Source organism: Lycorma delicatula, chromosome 6, assembly GCF_047948215.1.
Source record: "Lycorma delicatula isolate Av1 chromosome 6, ASM4794821v1, whole genome shotgun sequence".
In the NCBI taxonomy this organism is placed as follows: Eukaryota; Metazoa; Arthropoda; class Insecta; order Hemiptera; family Fulgoridae; genus Lycorma; species Lycorma delicatula.
The window spans coordinates 47,257,087-47,277,183 of record NC_134460.1 but is presented as its reverse complement, the minus strand read 5'-3'; the positions used below and the strand labels follow the sequence as shown (position 1 = coordinate 47,277,183).

The 20,097-nt window shown below is 27.2% G+C and overlaps 1 protein-coding gene across 1 annotated transcript in view; it reads left to right on the top strand.

Annotated features, from left to right (window-relative positions):
* The first annotated feature begins 13,122 nt into the window (after positions 1–13,122).
* LOC142327040 (uncharacterized) overlaps positions 13,123–20,097 on the top strand; it is a 520,738-nt gene continuing 513,763 nt past the window's right edge. The window contains exon 1 of the mRNA XM_075369808.1: positions 13,123–13,292. The gene's annotated coding sequence lies outside the window, so the exon portion shown is untranslated. The remainder of the gene's footprint in view (positions 13,293–20,097) is intronic.

Below are 20,097 nucleotides of genomic sequence, written 5' to 3'. Positions count from 1 at the left end.
AATCTGAATGATTAAAAAGCGTACAGCGTATATTTTATACGGTTCGAGGAAGGAAAACTTTGATTATGAGTATTAAAGCATTATTTTTAATGGGCATTTCGTAAGTTAGTTACACAACAAAATTATTCCGTAAATAATTAATACTATGAAAAATTAAAATACCACACTTTTCCATAAATCAAGGCACTAGACAACGGGCTTATAGTTCTAACAATAATTGGGCTCGCCAACATTTGAATAAATTAAAAAAAAATATCAACGATAATGGAGCTTTGTAGTACTGTAATGAATTAATTACCACCACTGGTCAAAACTTTTAACACTTCACTTCACGATAAACATTCTGAGGATAATTTCTATTGAAAATTGTACTTTTTTTCTATAAACCGATTCGCTTTAATTATTTTTAATATCTGTCTAAAATTCAATAATTTTTTAGTAAATTTGAATAAGTAAAATATTTTATTCTGATCGGTAAATAAATAATGCACGGGTAGATATGTACTTCATAGAAAAAAATTAACTACCCTAGGATTTGTCTGAATTGATCAGGAAAATTGTAAAACCTTGATCAGATCAGCTTCAAATCATACTTAATTAATTACAAAATAAAAAATCTGATGTGGACACCACATGACTTCCTTTTACGCCTATTAAATTACATATACTCATTTTTTTTTAAATGAAAAGTACATAAAATTTTATTTCGTTAATAACTTCTGATATTGTTTCATATTTAAATTTTTTTTACAATCAAAGGTTAATAATTATAAATAAATCTATATATTTAAAATAAAAAAAAAGGAGATGAACTCTGATTCGAACCGATGTGCCTTCTTCTTGTAAGATCCAAATATTTCATTAATTAAAATTTCATTTGGCTATAACTCTGAAACCAATGAAAATAAGTCCCACTTATGATACATCATTGAAAAGCTTTCAAGAGGGCTTATTACTGTACTTAACAAAAAGTCCAAAATCCAAACTTTTTGGATTTTGGATCACTTTTCAGATTCTAAACACTTTTGCTGCAGTCGATTGCAATCAAAAGGGGAGGTGTACAACTAGATGTTACAACAGTCCTAAATCCAAAATTTCAACATCCTTCGGCTAATCGTTTTTGAGTTATGCGAGATACTTACGTACAGAAACTAGTCAAAGTAGATACAGGGATGGTCAAAATGGATATTTCGGTTGAAGTCTGAAAACCGAAATGTTTCGCGATCACAATACTTCCTTTACTTCGTACAAGGAAGTAAAAATAGATATGATTAAACTCAATATTAATTATTTTATACATAAAATAACTTTAAGCTAAAAAAATAAAAAATAAAAAATATTTTTAAAAAAAATCGCAATTCAGAAGGTGTTAATGAAAATTATTTGACCAAAAATTTATCTATAAATTGAACGGCATACAGGAAATGTGGGCTTTTTATTAATTTTGATTAAGGTTATTTAAAAATTCATCAGAAGATTTTTATTATTATTGTTGTTCCCGTAAAATAATATATTTTAATTGGATTTAAAATTAAAATTAGTGGAAAGATTTTTTATATGGTTTGGAAATTTATTAAAACTGGCAATGAAAGTTTAAGGGTTAGGGAAAAGGTTTCTTCATATTCTCCCGGTAGATTGCTTTAGGATCGCATAATTCTGCTAATATTAATCAATTCTAACAATACATACGTGCTTTTGAAAGGTGACATATCACTGAGTATTTTTTATAAAGGTTGTGATTATATTAATTAATTTTCTTAAACGTTGTCGCACCTCAGTAGTGTGTACAAATTACGACGAGCAATGACACATTTAGAAACTTTATTACAAAAAAGGAAAGTATAGGACTCAAGCTGCGAAAAATTTTGTATTATTATGGACGCAATACAACAGTACAAAATGGTTCAAATGTTTTCAATCTGATAATTTGGATGTCAACGAACCTACCTCGCTCTGGTAGGGCAATGATTTAAAAAGTCAATGGAATAATAGAAAAAGACCGGTCCAATTGTGGCCGCGATATCAATAATGAACTAAACATCGACCACTAAACAGTTTTAAACCATTTGAAGAAGGGTGGATGGAAAAGATTTTGCGCAATAATATGTCACAAAAGTTCATGATCAAAGCAAGTTGAACCTTTGTAAACAGTGGCAAAGCTAGGATTGATACTAAAAAATAATGCTCTGTGTGTGTGTGCGTGTGTGTGTGTGTGTGTGTGTGTGTGGTGGCACTGGAAAGGACTTGTTCACTATAATCTGCTGCCACTTGCTTAAGCAATAGTTTCAAGGCAGAGGATACCAATTAACTGTGCCCACAAGCTTCAGGAAAATTGAGGCAGTTTTATTCATAATGGAAACAGTACATGCCATTTCATGTTATGATAATATGGAACATTAGGTATTACAACTCCAACAGTTAAAAATTAAATTTATACAGGCAGCAGTAAAAATAATTTTCCTATAGAAAGCAAGCTTAAAATCCAGTTATTTATCAGAAGTTAATTCTGTTCATTCTCCAACTGACTGTTCCTGAGACAGTGTTGTTAATTGAATTTGTAGTGATCATAGTATGCCTAAAATATGGCTAGCCATTTGGTATAGTGGTTTACACACTGGTTTTAATACCAAGTTTGATTTCTGGAATTTTTTCATTTATCATTTAATCCGACTTCCTCATTAAAATATACGTGAAAGCACGTCCAAGGATGTAATGAAATAAAATTAAAAAAAAAAATCTTAATTTTCTGCAACCTGTTCAACATAAATATAAATATGTACATAAATAATTTTTATTTTCTTATTTGGTAGTTATTTTTATATTTAGTATACAAGGGTGGTTTGATAATTCCATACAAAAATAAAAACCACTTAACTTTTCAATGTAAACCTTTTTCATTTCTCAACATAGTCTTCTTTTAAGCTTATAATTTCATCCAAAACTACTCCAGTTTGTTGATCCCTTCCAAATAATAGGATTGTTCCAACTCTGCAAAATAGACATTTGTTTTTGCAATCACTTCCTTGTTTCTATAAATTTTTCATGCTGGGGAACAAATAGTAGTCCGAAGGAGCCAAATCTGGAGATTAGGTGGTATGTGGAATGAGCTTAAACCTGAACTCTATCAATTTTTTGGCCACAACTCTAGAGGAGTGAGAATGTGCATTATTGTGATGGAAAACGACTTTTTTATGAGCCAATCGTGGACATTTTTCTTGCAGCTTAATTTTCAAACGGTCCAATAACGTTTCATAGTATTTGTCTGTAATTGTTCAACCTTTGTATAAATAGTCGATGGGGATTATTCCTTGCAAATCCTAAAAGATAGTCACCATAATCTTCCCAGCCAAAGGAAGAGCTTTCGCCTTCTTTGGAGCAGACTCCCTGCTGACAACCCATTGTTTGGATTATTCCAAACAATTTGGATTGAGTTCAGGTGCGTAGTGGTGAATCCATATTTCATCTGCAGTGGTAAATGACAATTAAAATCCTGTGTATTTCACTGAAACAGCTGTAAACTGCTCATGGAATACCTCACACATTCATTTTTGGTCAATTGTGAGCAATCGTGGCACCTATCTTGCATATAGCTTTTTCATGTTCAAGTATTGATGCAAAATATTATGTACCTGTTCATTCAAGATGTTCACAGCACTAGCAATTTCATACATCTTCACCCTTCTCTCATCCAACACCATATCATGAATTTTATCAATCATTCAGGAGCAGTGACCTAAAAGGGTGTCTAGAACGTTTAACATCACTTGTGCTCATATGACCACTTCAAAAATGTTAAAACCACTTATAAACTGTTCTAATCAAAGGTGCAGATTCATCATAATATTTATCAAGTCTTTCTTTAGTCTCCTGAAGCAATTTGCCCTTCATAAAGCAATGTTTAATCAACCTGCAAAACTGTGTTTCATCAATTTTTGAGAAATCACTCCACTTGTTCGATTCAAATGGATGCCAAACACGAAGGAATTAACTGATCAAGTCAAAACTTGGTGTGTGTTCTTCCAAAAGATGCTACTAACTGAAAATCTTCTCAATATACAGTGGTGATAGCAATTCTTGGACTATACATTGACTTTTCAAACCATCCTCATATTGATGTATTTAGCTTAAAATTATTTGTGTGTATATATCAAATAAAATAAAGATTTATTAATGTAACAAACATAAATTCAATGTTAAACATCTAATAATTTTTTAACTAGAAATTAATTTTGTAGTGTTTGAAAAATTCCAAGCCTTACCAGATTCAAACCCAGAACCTTCTAGATGAAAGACAGAAATGCTCCACAATGGAGGTTAGCAATTTTTAATCATATTATTTTTTATATTTTCCTTTCCTCAAGCAAATGATCATTAAAACATATAAATTCAAAATGATTTACAATCTATTTATATTAAAAATCCTAGGCAATTAAATTGATATATTTTATTTTATTTTATTATTTCACTTGTAAATTAAAATCGTTAAAAGAGATAATTTAAGTTTATCGTTTAATGTAATGAAAAAGGTAGACTTTCATATAAAAATTCATTAAAGAGGTATAATATAAAATGTATGTTTTAAAAATAGAAAAAAGACTGGCAATAAATACAAAAGCAAATGCTACTTCTTTATATATAAACCAAAAGAAATAAAAACATGAGTAGGATGAATGCAACGTATAAATGTTGTGGGCAGTGAAACAGGAAATGCAAAGTAGCAGTGATGCAAGACACATAACTATAAATAAAGAGTATTTTACACATTATCTTCTTATTACATTTAGTACCTGTAACTTAAAAAAAAAAAAAAACAGTTTAATAATAATGCTAAAAAAGAGGTTTCATAAAGAATTGTAATAAACTGTATACAACCTGTCATTTTACTTTTATTTATATAGAAAGTTGTTAAAATCGGTCATCAAAATTCAATACAAATAAAATAGATAGGAACTAAAGATTTATAAGAAAACATACCAAAATCATTTTATTGCAAGATGGAAGGGGGTTGCCAATTTGCACAGATGGATTATATTTTAACTCGGTCAGATTGCAATGAAGGTTGGAATGCATTAGGAAATAAACTTGGACGAGTTTCTCTGACTATTTATTATTCCCAATTATCCCCCTCATCACCAATTTTACTTTAAAATAACTACTATCTTCTACTTTAAGCTTTAAAAAATATATACAAGTAAAGAAAAATAAACTCTTTTATCTTCTATCTAATATTACTCAAAGAGATGAAGAAAAGATGTTTTGCTACTAGTCGCTTAAAATATAAAACTGACTGATAAAACATAAGATTTATAACCAACTCAGTTAACATCTAAAGCAACTTTACTGTCTTGTCAAGCGATTAGATTCCTATAAATTATTCTTTTATTGTCTTCACACTTATTATTTTATGTTTTTTTTTTGTTTATTTTTTCTTATTGTATTTCTAATTTAATAATTTATTTTTTTTAAAGTTTATTGCTGAATTGTTCTATAGATATACAATTACCACTTTCCAAAGTCATTCTATAATAATAGGGATTTGGCTCTTATTTATTGAAATCTATTTTTATTCCCTTACAAATTTTTTACTTTCATTTCTTCTTTGTATTCCAGTTTTTAAATATTTCTGAATCCACTTTAGTTAGCATATTATTAGTTCTTATTTGAATGTCTGTTAATTTTTTTATTGCACCCACATTATAAAAAAAAGAAGGATTTGAAACACTGAAACGGTTTTGAAATTTTGAGTGAAATTATTTACAAAAATGTAGCCCTTTCCACTATTTTCAATGATGATACCTATAATAATGGTGGAAATTTTGGATATTCTTTGTTAGAAAATAACACAAAAACCCTACTGAATAATCATAATGGGAACTTAGTGTTAAAAAAATATTGATTTATTATCTAATAACCTTTCTGGATATTAGATACTTTTATTATATAAATACTTGATCTAATCATTTTCTACCTGACTACTTGGTGGGCCCGACCACCAGCTGACCATTGATGCAACTTGACACAATGCTTTTCCTACTTAGAGAACTAAACCTTTCACTCCTCCTGACCATTGGTACAACTTGATATCACTCAGATAGAATTATAATGTAACTTGATGTAAAAAAGGTTGCAATCATGAAGTAACTTAGAAAATATTAATACAAAATGAAAAAAAGAGATTCTTTCTGAAAAAGAGATAAATGCAATTTTATTCCGTATGCAAAACTAATTAACAATAAATTTAGCTACTTAATATTTAATCATTTTGAACTGTTACGTTTTGTTTTGTTCAATGATTATCGAGCAGTGTTCATGAGTATTGTATACGTTTAATGAAAAAAAGAAAAAAAAGATTCGCTGAATCTTTTACGTATTTTATCTTTTTGAATTTTTTTTACAGAATTTATTTATTTTATAATGCGTTATAGAAGATTCAGTGAACTGGCTGACTAATTGTGAGGAAACCACTTTTTCTTCTCAATTTCCTTATTAAAATTGACAAGAGATGCTTGTTATTTTTTTTTAAATGGCTGTGATATTTTTAATTATGATTTGTTTCACGTCAAGTTTATTTACTTACTTATGATTATGCACCTAACATAAAAATTAAAAATATAAAAATTATGCATTGATCATTAATCAATAATGTAGTTAAGTTAATACTTCAGCAAAAAATTGTGGAAGAAGATTGGAATTTATAAAACAGTTATCTTAGGATATAGATTGTAGTATTATATTAAAATTAAGTTAGATCAGAATAGAAAGGAATGGAAAATAGCAGCAAACTATGACCTGAGAAAATAAATTTAATTAATAACATCCCAAAATATATATTTTTGAAAATTTAAACAATTTGGTTTATATCTCTGACAAAGATTGAAAACCTAATTTAGAAAAAACCACCCTAGTGTTACATAACTTTCTTGGTAACTGTTAGTCCTAAATATAAATTACTCTAAATTCTTTATAGTTTGATTTAAAAACTTTACGAGTTACAATTTTCATATCTCATTAATTACAAAAAGTTTAAAAGTTATATGACAAACCATTATTGAGATACACAATCAGTCCTGTATATAAATTATACCACCTCCTTGTTTGTTTGACTTAAAAACTTTACAATGGTTTCATTTTTGATGTCCAATTTGCTGTGAAATTTGAAAATTTTAAGATGAAATGTTATTGAAGTATTTAATTAGTCCTTAGTATATACTCCTCCATCCTCTTTAATTAATTGACTTCATAATAAAATCATTTGTTTAAATATCTGACCTATTTTAGCCAATAAATAAGGACATTTTTTATTAACAGATAAAAAAGGAAAAACAAATTTTTTACTCCCATCCTTGTAATTTAGGGTCCAGTAAGATGCAACCAAACAAGAAAATATGAAAGTCACCTAAGAAATATGTAATTTGTTTTACATATTTGTATGTAATCTGTTTTTTGTATGTAATATTTATTTATGTAAAAAGATTATTCCACTATTTTAGTAAAATCTTGAGATAAAGACCCATGATAATTGTGTCTCCCCACTCCATTGATTGATTAAAACAAAATTAAATTATTTCAGTAACATACTCAGAAGTCAGCATATAAAAATTCATAAAAATTGATTAACCCACTCTAAAAAGACATCAAGCAAAAAATAACTGACAAAAAAAATTATTATTACCCATCCTTGAATAAAATTTTCAAATATATAATCAAAGTAACATAATAATATAATGGAATTGTCTAATTAGTAACGACTGTGTCGAGAGATTAAAAAAAAAAAAATGTTTCTTATCACTTCTCTTTTGTAGGAGGTTTGAATAAGATCAAACACCATAAAAAAAATATCATAGCTGCCTAAGGGGATCTAAATTACATGAAAAATTTCACCCAACACTTTGAGTAAAATTTTGGACTCATATTCAAAGGGGTAAGGAGATTCATATCTCCTTACCCCCTTTGAATATTGTGATCAAAATTAGATGGCATCAATATAAAGATTAATGTTCCAAATTTCATCTGAATCGATCCACCTAGTTGAGATATAAAAAAAAAATATAATAAGTCAACATACATTCATTCTTCTGGAAATTTTCAGTGTTAAAATTGTATTTTTTGACTAGTGAAGGTCATCTCAAATGTTAGGATCTAAAAATCCCAAATAGTAAAATTTCACTTGATTTTCATACTTTTCCTTATATACATCCATGAAATATTCTATTTAATATGAACTTATATAACCAATTAATTTAATAAGGGTTGAACATTTTTCATTTTAATATTAATACCTCTTTTAGCAAAAAAATAGTTTTAAAAGTTGTCAGGTTGCAGATAGATATAGACAAAATAAAATTTACAAAACCACTATATTTTTTGAACTTTGAAAATTGGTTGATCAGTGTGATTTAATATTTTAGAGTTTACAGTATATATTTTTTTCCTGTCCAGAGATATTTTGAGTTAGGCTCAATAATTGCATACTAAGAGGAAGAAATGAAACTTAGAATGTAATGTGTAATTTCTTTTTATTAAAGTCATTCTAGATATTATCACAAATTTAACAGAAAATTTTATTTTTTGCGTGTTTTTTTACAAGTTGGCAAGTACATACAGTACGGCAGTAAATCCTGTAATATCACAAAAAGCATACAAAATAAAAGCCATTCTGGCTTCATAATGTACAATGCAATTTTTAAGAATATTCAAACTTATACACAGAGAGAGATGAGTTTTTTTTAAATAAAATTAAAGTATCAGTTTTGAGAGTAAAAAATTAAGAAAGGCATAAACTGTGATTTGGAAAGAAGTGAGACAAGAATGTAGTCATCCCTGTTTTTTCATAGAAGAAGCATTTCAACAATTGAAGGGTAAATTTAAGAGCAGCTAACTACCCAAAAAAGAAAAGGAAAGACTACCCATAAAAGGAAAGACATTAAGATCTGTTGATGACAATATTCTTTTGGCAGAATCCAAAGACAAATTAGAAAAATATTGAATAATGGGGATTCATAGGAAAGGAATTTAAATTGAAAATAAATAAGACCAAAACAGAGGTAATGAATGCGACAAAAGGAGGATAATGAAGAGTAAAATAGAGAAATACTATGGAAGGGAATACAAAAACCAGCAGTGAGAAAATTTTTTTTATTAATATACAGGCTGTGATATTGGCTATATATATGTCCTGTGCGAACAGTGAGGCATCCAATTCTCCCCTCAATTTCTCTCTGCGGTTCAGGTCCTACATAGCTGGTAAAAAAAGATAAAATTTATCTTCATTTTGGTGGAATACCACAAGTATAGGATCAGTACTGTTGGATCCTAGACAATACAGACAATTATACACTTCATGACATTCGTTAGTAACACAAATAGTTCTGTCAATGACTGACAAAGAGTGTTAGAAAAGGCAGAAGCTTATAAGATACGAGTGCCTGAAACACATGAGTAGAAACGTTTTACCAGACAATGGGAATTTTTAATTCACAAAAATTACAAGTATTAAAAAAATACTGCAGCTAATGTGTTAAAGTAGTAAAATTATCAATGATGAACATGTCAGTGTATAATTTACAAACAGAATAGATATAGCATCAAGGCAAAGAACTAAGGTCTTTGAAATTGTATTGTTACAGGAGAATGCTGAAAATTAAGTGGGTTGATAAATTTTTAAACAGATCTTTTAAGATAAATAGGAAAACAGAGAAATTTGTGGTAAATTCTTGTAAAGGAAAACTAGATCATTGGGCCATGTATTAAGACCTCCAGGGTTAATTAATTTAGATAATCCAGACAGCTAATTTTATTAAATATATTTTATACATAAAATATATTTAATAATAGTGTCATGCTTCAAAACAAAACAGTTTGGTGTTAGATGGATCTGTAGCTGGTAAAAACTGTAAAGACAAATATGGCATATATAAAACAATGATTGAGAATGTAGGATACAGTAAATATTTTGATGTTAAAAGATTAGCACAATTGATTGTAGCATCAAACCAGTCAGCTGATTGATAAAAAAATATGTGATATTTTTATGTTTCTTAGAAAACTGAAGTAAAATACCATTATCCCAAGTTGTGCCCATTGTTACTGTGCCAATTTCTATGGCAGAATACTGTCTCTTCTTTTCATTCAGAAATTCTGGTCTAAGTCCTGCTCAGACATAATTTTTTATGTGTTACAAAATTTATTTTTGCCTATCAGCAACTGTTACTGGGTGTCACCATTGTTTCTGTATAAATAAACAAATTATTGTGTCAGCTAAGTTTCTAGGGGGTCATGTTTGATCCTATCCATCCGTGATTATAAAATCTTAAGTTGATTATATGAATCTTAAGTTGATTTACTTAAAATATTAAGAGGGTGGAACTTCCTGATGATTTTTTTTCCAATTATCTGTTAAGAATATGCTTTACACAAAAAAAAGAATAACTAAAACAAGAAAACTTCAAACCCAAATTTCCAACAACTTGTTTAAGAATTTTTTTTAATTTCAATGGGGCCTTCAAACCCTTCCAGCAAAAAATATTTCTTAAACTTCATTTAAGAGACCATTTTGTTAGTAAATATTTGAAGGAATAAAAATTAATGAAAATACACTTTTGAAACAATCTGTGGAAGATATAACTTTTTTAAATTTCAGATGGAGCCCTGTGCCTTCTTGGCAATGCAAATATTTACAATTTACACAGTAAGGTTATATTTTATTTATTTACAACAGTAGGCCAATACCATTTAACAACTGCCATTGGATAATAAATAATTTTTTTACCATATGAAAAAATTCCACTCTTGACCAGGATTTGAATTCACTGAACCTCTTTACTTGAACATTTTTAGAAAACAATTTCAGCAATACATGAAGTGAAAACAGTTTTAAAGAGTTTTCATATGAAATTTTTTTTTAAATTTTTTCAGACAATTCCTTCACTTGACATTTAAGATTCTGCCTTGAGAGTTTTACATACAGGACACTGAACCTAGGACCATGGTATAGTATCAACCCAATGTTAACACTATATCAGTGAAATGTAATAATAAATGTATTTTATTATCCATAACTTTTTTTTATTTATCTCTCTTTTTTTTCTATTATGACTTCCACAAACATTTACTCACGTGCGTATAAATGAAATTATAAATAAAAAGAAGATAGAAGGGAAAAATTTCTTTACCTTTCTTTTACTTTTTCCTAATTGATAATTAAACAAGATCAAAAAAAAAAATTATTGCAAGGGTTTCAAATTAATTTCAAAATGTGTACAGGTATAAATTCCATATATATTGTTCCTTACAGGTACAATAGACTCTACGGCGGCGCTATGAGGGGAGTTTACAGCTATGACTCATTAAGGCCCCCACTGCTTCCAACAGCTCGGTACATTCAACACGTAGGGGGGATTTCAGTTTCAGTGTTACCACATAATAGATATAGTAATAAATATCCCTGATTAGATTATGATAAATGTATATTTGGTAGCTTTTATGTTTATGATAAAGGAAATATACAAAGTAACTTGTTTTGTAGATAATAATATCTGAAACTTTAAGTATTATGATTTTATTACTGTTACCTTTTTTCCATACAATTCTATCTTAGTAGATTAAAATTCAAGTTAATTTTATTTTTAACCGTAAAAAAAAACAGTTTTTTTACAGTTAAAGAAAAACTGTAAAGAAACTGTTAAAAAAAACAGTTTCATCAGTGAAACGATTTTCATTAATGGAAGAACAATAAAAATACAAACATAAGACGAAAAGAAAATCTATAAAATTGATTTTATAGAATAATTTCTTAACGTTTGAAAGAGATTAATGATTAGTCCTACAACTAGAAAATTTTCTGTGTACATGAGAGAAATACACAAGAAAAATTATTTGTATCGAATTTTCTTTATATCTGGGGTTTTTTGAGGGGGGTCGTCGTTATTAATTTCATCCGACAATAAATTAGGAGAGAAAAAAATTTTATTATCAAAGAAACCTCTGAGTTATCAATAATTTTACCGCTTCTGTAACATTTGCTACATTGAAAAATTTATAAGAATAAAATCTATTATTAGCACATGTTAACATTTCTATTTAACGACATATTGTTTATTTAATATTATTATTTAAACCAGCAAGTATAAACTTTGATTAATCTAAAATTATGCGATAGATATTTTCAAGTACTGTAGTTTAAAAAATGTTTCTCTTTAAATTATATTGCTCATTTTCATTTATTTGTTTCTGTAAAACCCATCAGGACAAGGTATTTTATGAAGGATTTCTGCTGATTCGTTGTAAAAGAAGGAATAGCTCCAACCAATTTGACGCCGTTCTATTATACAGAAATCTCTTCCTCGAAAATAATTCATGTGTAACAAAAATGTATATGTACACAGAGTCACGTAAGCGAATGCTGTTTATTACTTTGAACAAAGTAACATTTTTCTTCAGTGAAAAAATGTTTCAGTAAATTTACTCTTTGTGAAAAATTATTTTCAATTATAAGTAAACAGTTTAACAAAGATAAATAAATAATCCATTTTTAATTTTAGTAATGCAATTTCACACAAATTAAATAAAAATCAACATTTAAGTAAATATATATGTATATTTAAAAATTACACACAAACTTTTCTGTGAGTTTTACACATAGAAATTGAATAAATGAAGGTAGAATTTCATAATTCAAAATATTTCTATGTTACAAGGGATAGTCGCTCTTTCTTACAACCATACCATTAATTTATACTACATAAAGGAAGGATTTGAACAAAAGCCAAAATCTATCACACACACACACACACACACGCACGCACACACACACACACATTTTTCTCAATAATTATTTTTGTTACATTTACAGAGCGTTGAACATAGAAAACATTTCTATTAAAGACTGACAGTATTATTACTTTACGTACTCGTAATCGGCACTTCAACTTAGTTCTGTGTTAATTAAAGGTATGATTGCAAGCAACATTTCAAGCCGTATTTCTTATGAACAATTAAAAGAAAATTCTCTTTCCGCGTAGGGGAGTTCGTTTGAAAGTAGGGAATTTTCAAACTACAGTAGGGAATTTCGTGATGTTAAACCTGCAGTTTAGCAAGTCGCGATTGTTGTTTAGTTTATTAGATGTAGTGGTTTCTTAAAAAAATTTAATGTTTTCTACTTTTGTATTGAAAAAATTTGTTTACATTGTGTGTTTCTTATGTGATTTGTGTTTTTTTTTTTAATATAAGAATTATTGTTTGATCAATTTTGTGAATGAACGTGTCTTAAATCCACATGGGATCTATTTTGACGTGTAAGTTAACCTAACTTCCTACTTGTTTACATTTTGATAGTAATTTTCATTAACATGCATTTGTTATAAGCATATGATTTACCAAACATAATTTCACTAGTTATTGTTTTAATAATATCATAAACTAGTGACTAATGAACATGGTGTAAGTCATTATTTTATCTTTAACTGTTGAAAGATTCATTAGTACAGTAATGTTTTTCTTAAGATTAATCTTACAGAATGCGACAATTGTATACATTTTTAATAATTTCTGTAAAGTATTAGTTTTAATGATGAAATTTTAATTAGTAATGCTTTAGCAAAATTCCTTCCTTTTTTTGTTGGTATAATTTATTACTGTTTATAAAGTTAATAAAACAATACTAATTAATTTGTTCTGTTAAACTTGTGTTTTGGTTTAAAATGCAGTTAAACATTGTTTTAAGAAACTAACAAAAAGACAGTGTTTTAAGTTATGAACCTATTGTAATGTAATTCTCTTTAATTCCTCCATTCAACAGAGGCAAAAATTACTATAATCATTCATTTGGTCATAACTTACATTTTGAATGGTATTTATGTATTCAGTTATTTGCATTTCATTTTAACAAATTTCATTCTTAAAAAAAAATATATATATATATATTATGTGTGGGTATTCTAATGTATAATTTATACATATATTTAAGATGTACATCCCCCAAATGAAAATCGTTTTCTTAAAAAAAAATAAATAAATTTGAAGATGTGTATTGCAGTTTTATTTATAAAGTATGAATAGTGTTTCTAGTAAAACAGTAAAATAAATAAAGTTTTTAATAGAATTTTAATTACTAATGTTTTCTGTATATTAATGGAAATTATATTATTTATTATAAATTATATTTTGGGTATACTCTTGAGAAAATTCATTAAGTAAAAAAAAAAAAAATGAAAAGGAACTATAATCTGGTTATTTTACATTAGCTTAATGTTCTATTTTATTTTTATGTATTTATTATTTTTATTGATAATACTTCTATACCAAGTTAATTAAATTGTTATAAATTAGGTTTAGCTCTGAAGTATATGACTTGCAAACCCAGGACATTCATGGTTGAAAAAGATATAACAAATGATGATTCTGTTTTAAATAAATGGTTGTAATACTACTTTTTACGGAATTATATAGTTTTTAAAATGATTGAAAGTTAACTTAGTTTGTCTGATTCAAAAAGTAATATAAATTATGCGAAGGATTTTCAAATTTTTGTTTAATTTTTACTTATAGCAACTAACTTTTTACTTTTTGATTCAATTTTATTAAATTGTACACTTTTTACAAATAATCTTTTTTTTTGTTAATATTATTCAGTTTAATATAGCCTAAACAATAAAAAAGAAACTTTTTCTTCACCTTTATTGCTTGAAGATATTTTAAAGCAATTTATACAATGGATTATGTATATATATATCTTTTTTATTTAATGGGTTTTTTCTCAATATTAATGACCTCAATGGTAAAGAAGTTTTTATCTCAATGGTTCTGGTTTCAAATTTCTCGTGAAAAATATTAAGCTTCATGAATTTCAAAATTCATCCTTATTATAAAATAGTCAAGCAATAGTTTGTTGAAAATAAAAGATGTCTGTATTGTTTAAGTTCATTTCACTTCCATTATCAAAAAGTAATCATTTTTACAATGGTCTACAGAGACAAATTTTTTAAATTTGACTTAAATTGATGGCAAATTATCATTATTTTATTTACACAGTGTGGCTTTAGATGATCTAGATCAACACCAAAAATAAAATTTAACATTCAGAATATGAAATATAATCTGTAGTAAATAATTCAATTATTACTAATGTACAGAAAAAGTTCTTTATAAAATACAGAAAATAAATATTTTAACACTAATATGTTATATGTATTTTTTTACTATATGTATGTTCGTGTTCTTTTTCTATTTTTGTTTTAAACAAAACTGTTAGTTGATCTTGATCATCTCAGGCCATGAAAGAAAATTAAATAATGATGAATTGCCATCAGTGTAAGTCAAATTTAAAAAATTTGTCTCTGTAGACTTTTGAAAAAACAATGTAAAAATTATTACTTTTTGATAAGTGGAAGAGAACTGTACTTAAACATTATAGACACTTGTATTTGCTAAAAAAAAACTACTGCGTGACTGTTTTATAATAAGGATGAATTTTGTAATTCATGAAGTTTAAAATTTTTCATTAGTGATTTGAACTCAGAACCTTTGAGATAAAAAGCAGAGATGCTTGTGACCGATCATTAATATTGTATTTAAATTTAGTTGAAAATATTTTTACATAAATAAAAACCCGTCGATTGAATTTTTTATACTATGTTTAGCTCAATTTTAAAAATGAATTATTATCTAAAATATCTAACAACGTAAAATCATTGATTAAATAACACCAGGAGTAACCTGCCAAGGAGTGTGGAGAGGGATTGGCTGAATGATCAACAGCAGCAGTTGCCAAACTTAAATTTCATGGTACTCACATATCAAAATAAATTATCTCTGGTTAAGTAATTTGTAAATCTTAGTTGATTTCTTCAATTTCTTGTTAAGATGAGTAATAATATTTACCAAAACAATAACCGTAAGTTTATTATAGATAATTTCTGTTGTAAGAAAAAAAATTATAAGTACTCAAAAATATAAAAATTAATATGTTTTCTTATTTAACAATTATATGTTATGTTACGTAACATATAATTCATGTTACAATGATACTACATGTATTGCCATATTTGGGGAGATAACCGCAGATTATTATATTCTAGTCTGGTTTTATATTTTTATTTAGAAAAATAAATAATTAATTAAACACTCATTTAAACGAGTAAATTTTAAACCCCGTTAACTAATTCAAGACTAAATTAGATAGTTGTTGATGTTCATAGAACTAGTATTTTTTATGATTTAAATTACAGGGTATTTATTAAAATTTTCACCATCTAAATTTTCTCTGTAATGTGTTATTGGGTTGTGATGGATACTTAAGGAACATCTAGCTGTAATTCAGTTGATATCTACATATTCCACTGTACGGATTCCTTGGACTGCCTGAATCTCTTCTTGTATGATTCCATAATTTCTTAATTAAAAAAAAAAGTAACCATTATTATAGCTTATATCTATAATGATCAGAACAAAATTAGCGATCGGTAAGAGTTACCATCTAAGTTAAAATAGCCTCTTCTCTTAAAGTGAGTGCAGGGAGGATCGTGAGCTATCTTGTATTATTTCATGAGGAGATAGTCATTTTCACAATTTTAGAAAATTAAAAATGTTAACTTATTCTCGTGTTGATATTATTTATTAATGTTCAATTTTTTGCTAAAAAGAATAGTTATTTATTTTGTAAAAAAAATAATAAACCAGACAACAGATTCATTTTACTCAACACAATAGTTTGGGCTACTTGAAATTTTTTTGTTGTACTTTATTTGTCAATTTTAATAAATTTCAGGACTATTTGAAAACTTTCCCCAGCAATTTCTAAAAAAATTCAGTTAATAAATTTTCTTTTATAGAAGCAATATTACTCTCTCTATGAATTATTAAGTAATATTATCTACAAACGTTTTAAAAAGGAACTTTGAACTTTCTGTATCCTGTTCAACGTGTACATAAATATGTATTAAAATAATTTTTAATAATGCATTCTGAGTTGCCATTTATTTTGTTATTTTTTACATCTATGTTCATGCATATACCTTGACATTATTTTATGATATACACTTCAAAAGATTAATGTAGTAATAATAATAATATATATTTTATACTTTATATTTAATTATGATGTATTTTGTGACACTGCTGTGATCAAGATTTTATACAGTTTTCATTGATCCAGCATTCAGCGTATACCAGAGCAGTTCCTTTTATCTCCTTGAAAGGTACATCTATCCATCCCTGATATGCTCTGTATAAGATCTGTACCAAATATAATAAAAGATTTATCTATTTTTATTTATATACCGATGATTATTAATTAATCTCTTACTTTTTGAAGGAATTACTGTTTTCACAAATAAATGTTGTCAATTATTCTAGAATATTTACTCTGTTTATGAACTTTAAAAATGATATTAATTTTTTTTTAAATTTGAATTTTCTTCCTATCTGTATAAATATGTACCCAAATAATTTTCATTAATACTTTTTGAATATTGTTTTTTATTTTGTAATTATTTAATTCTAATTAGTTTTCCATATAATTTATCTTAACGTAGTTTCATATGTTTGTATTTTAAATAATTAATATGGACTTTAGTTATATCTCTTTTTTAATTTTTAAAAATGGATTGTTTGTTTTGTAATGTTGTTTTGATATAGATTTTACCATACTTAGCACTTTACTTTCTTTTTCCTGTTTAGCCTCCGGTAACTACCGTTTAGATAATACTTCAGAGGATGAATGAGGATGATATGTATGAGTGTGAATGAAGTGTAGTCTTGTACATTCTCAGTTCAACCATACCTGAGATGTGTGGTTAATTGAAACCCAACCACCAAAGAACACCGGTATCCACGATCTGGTATTCAAGTCCGTGTAAAAATAGCTGGCTTTACTAGGGCTTGAACGCTGGAACTCTCGAGTTCCAAATCAGCTGATTTGGGAAGACGTGTTCACCACTAGACCAACCCGGTGGGTAACCATACTTAGCACTGATCCAGCCAAATGCTCACACACTTCCTTTTTTTACCTGTACAGTAGCATATCTGTTCATTCCTTACATAATTTACATAATGTATTATTATGTACTGATCACAATACAGAATTTATTAGTTTTATTTAATTTTTATTATATAAGGGAATAAGAGAAAACTATTCTTGGTTTTGAAGCAGTTGGATGTAGAAACATGTAGAACGTATGCATTTTTGATGTGTCTGGTAGAAACGTTTTCTAATGTGGAGATATAAAAGACCAGATGAAATTGTATTTATCACAATATTTGCTAGCGATTTCAGTAGCGAGTCCATATAAAATTTTTTGTTTTAAACAAATTGCGAGTGAAATCCAAATTATATAGAAAAGTATATTTTCCAAAGCCGGGCTTGTTACATGAAACTGAGAATGCTAAGGTTCAAATTCTAGTAAAGGCAGTTACTTTATACAGATTTGAATTTTAGATTGTGGATACCGGTGTTCTTTTGTGGTTGGGGTTTCAATTAACCACACATCTCAGGAATGGTCAACCTGAGACTGTACAAGACTACATTTATCATTCATACTTATCCTCTGAAGTACTTTGCGATAGTTCCAGAGGCTGAATAGAAAAAGAGAAAGGAAATCTCTTTTAAAAAAAGAATTCTTAAATTCTTCATTTTGCCCAAACTAAAACAGAACACTCCTGAGCAGTAATAAAATAATTATAACTTTTTAATTTTTTTTTGGGGGGGGGAATTCATCCAGATATTTGATTACTTTTTTTTAATAGAAATATTTAATTGTATCAGATTTTTCAGTTTTTACATACACAAATGATTTTATTTCTTATTTTTTTTTAAAAATATTCTTATATTATAATATTTAAATATATAGGATGTAAATGAGAGTTATATACATTATTTCAGTAGTTTACTTGGGATTATATTTTTAAAAAACAATACTTCTAGTAATAGTTTTATTAAAAAAAAAATATATTTAATAAATTGCCTTATTAAGTAACATTTTCTTTTTCATTGATATAACTTTTAATTGTAAGCTAAATATTTAATTCAATTTTTTTTTTGTTATCATTGGAGCAAAATCTTTTGCTCTAACATTTTTTGTTTAATTATTCAATAAATAAATAAATATTTGGTTATGATTATCGTAGGTGTTATTTATTGCTGTATTATTGACGTGTGGAAGGCAGATAAATATTGATTAAAATAAGCATTAATATTAATTTTTTTAACTTTTTATGAAAACTTTTCATAAAGCAAATTAATTAAAAAAGTTGAATACCCTTTATTAAAAATTATTTTAAGTTCTGGTGATGTCAGGAATATTTAATTTAAATTTGACCGTTTAATTAATTTTCAGACATTAAATTATAACTTTTTATCGTTACTTAATTTTTCTTGTTTTCAACAAAGCAACAGTGAGCGATACCAGAGGTGAGAATTGGCAGCAGTAGAGCCCGATTAAGCTGGAATTATTACATTGTAAAGGGACTTTCCGTTTACCCCATAGAAATGAAATATTTCGAGTATCGATTGTAAAGTGCCACTACCCTTCAAATCCTTTATAAGCATTATAATATATTTAAGCATAAGAATTTGATGAGGTCAGCGGACACAATAAGAGGCAATGTTATTTCCGAAAAAAGTTTCCTCATGGCGAAGACGAATAGAGCAATTTATATTTAGCAACTATTTTGGTAAGACGGTTGACGTAAGAATAGATAAATGTAGAATACTTCTACATTTTATCAAGTACATTTTATCAATAAGTACATTTTATCAAGCTCAAAGTTACCGAGATTCATATTCCTTAGAGATCAGTCGAATTGCTACTACCCCTCTGTATTATCTAATCGTGTTGAATTATTTTTATATTTAAATATGTTAAAAAAGCGACAAAAAAGCAGTAAGTATTTATTTATTTACAAATATTAAAATTATTTCAATAAACTACAATTATTGAGATATAAAAGCTTTACACTGTATCGATACTTTATTTTTCCCTTTGAAAGCGAAATAAAAAAATAATTATCTACAAACTATTTTGTACAAAAATGAACTATCGTAGTTTCGTACGATTAAAAACTGCTTACAATAATATATATATTAGTTATCAGCTACGTGAAAAG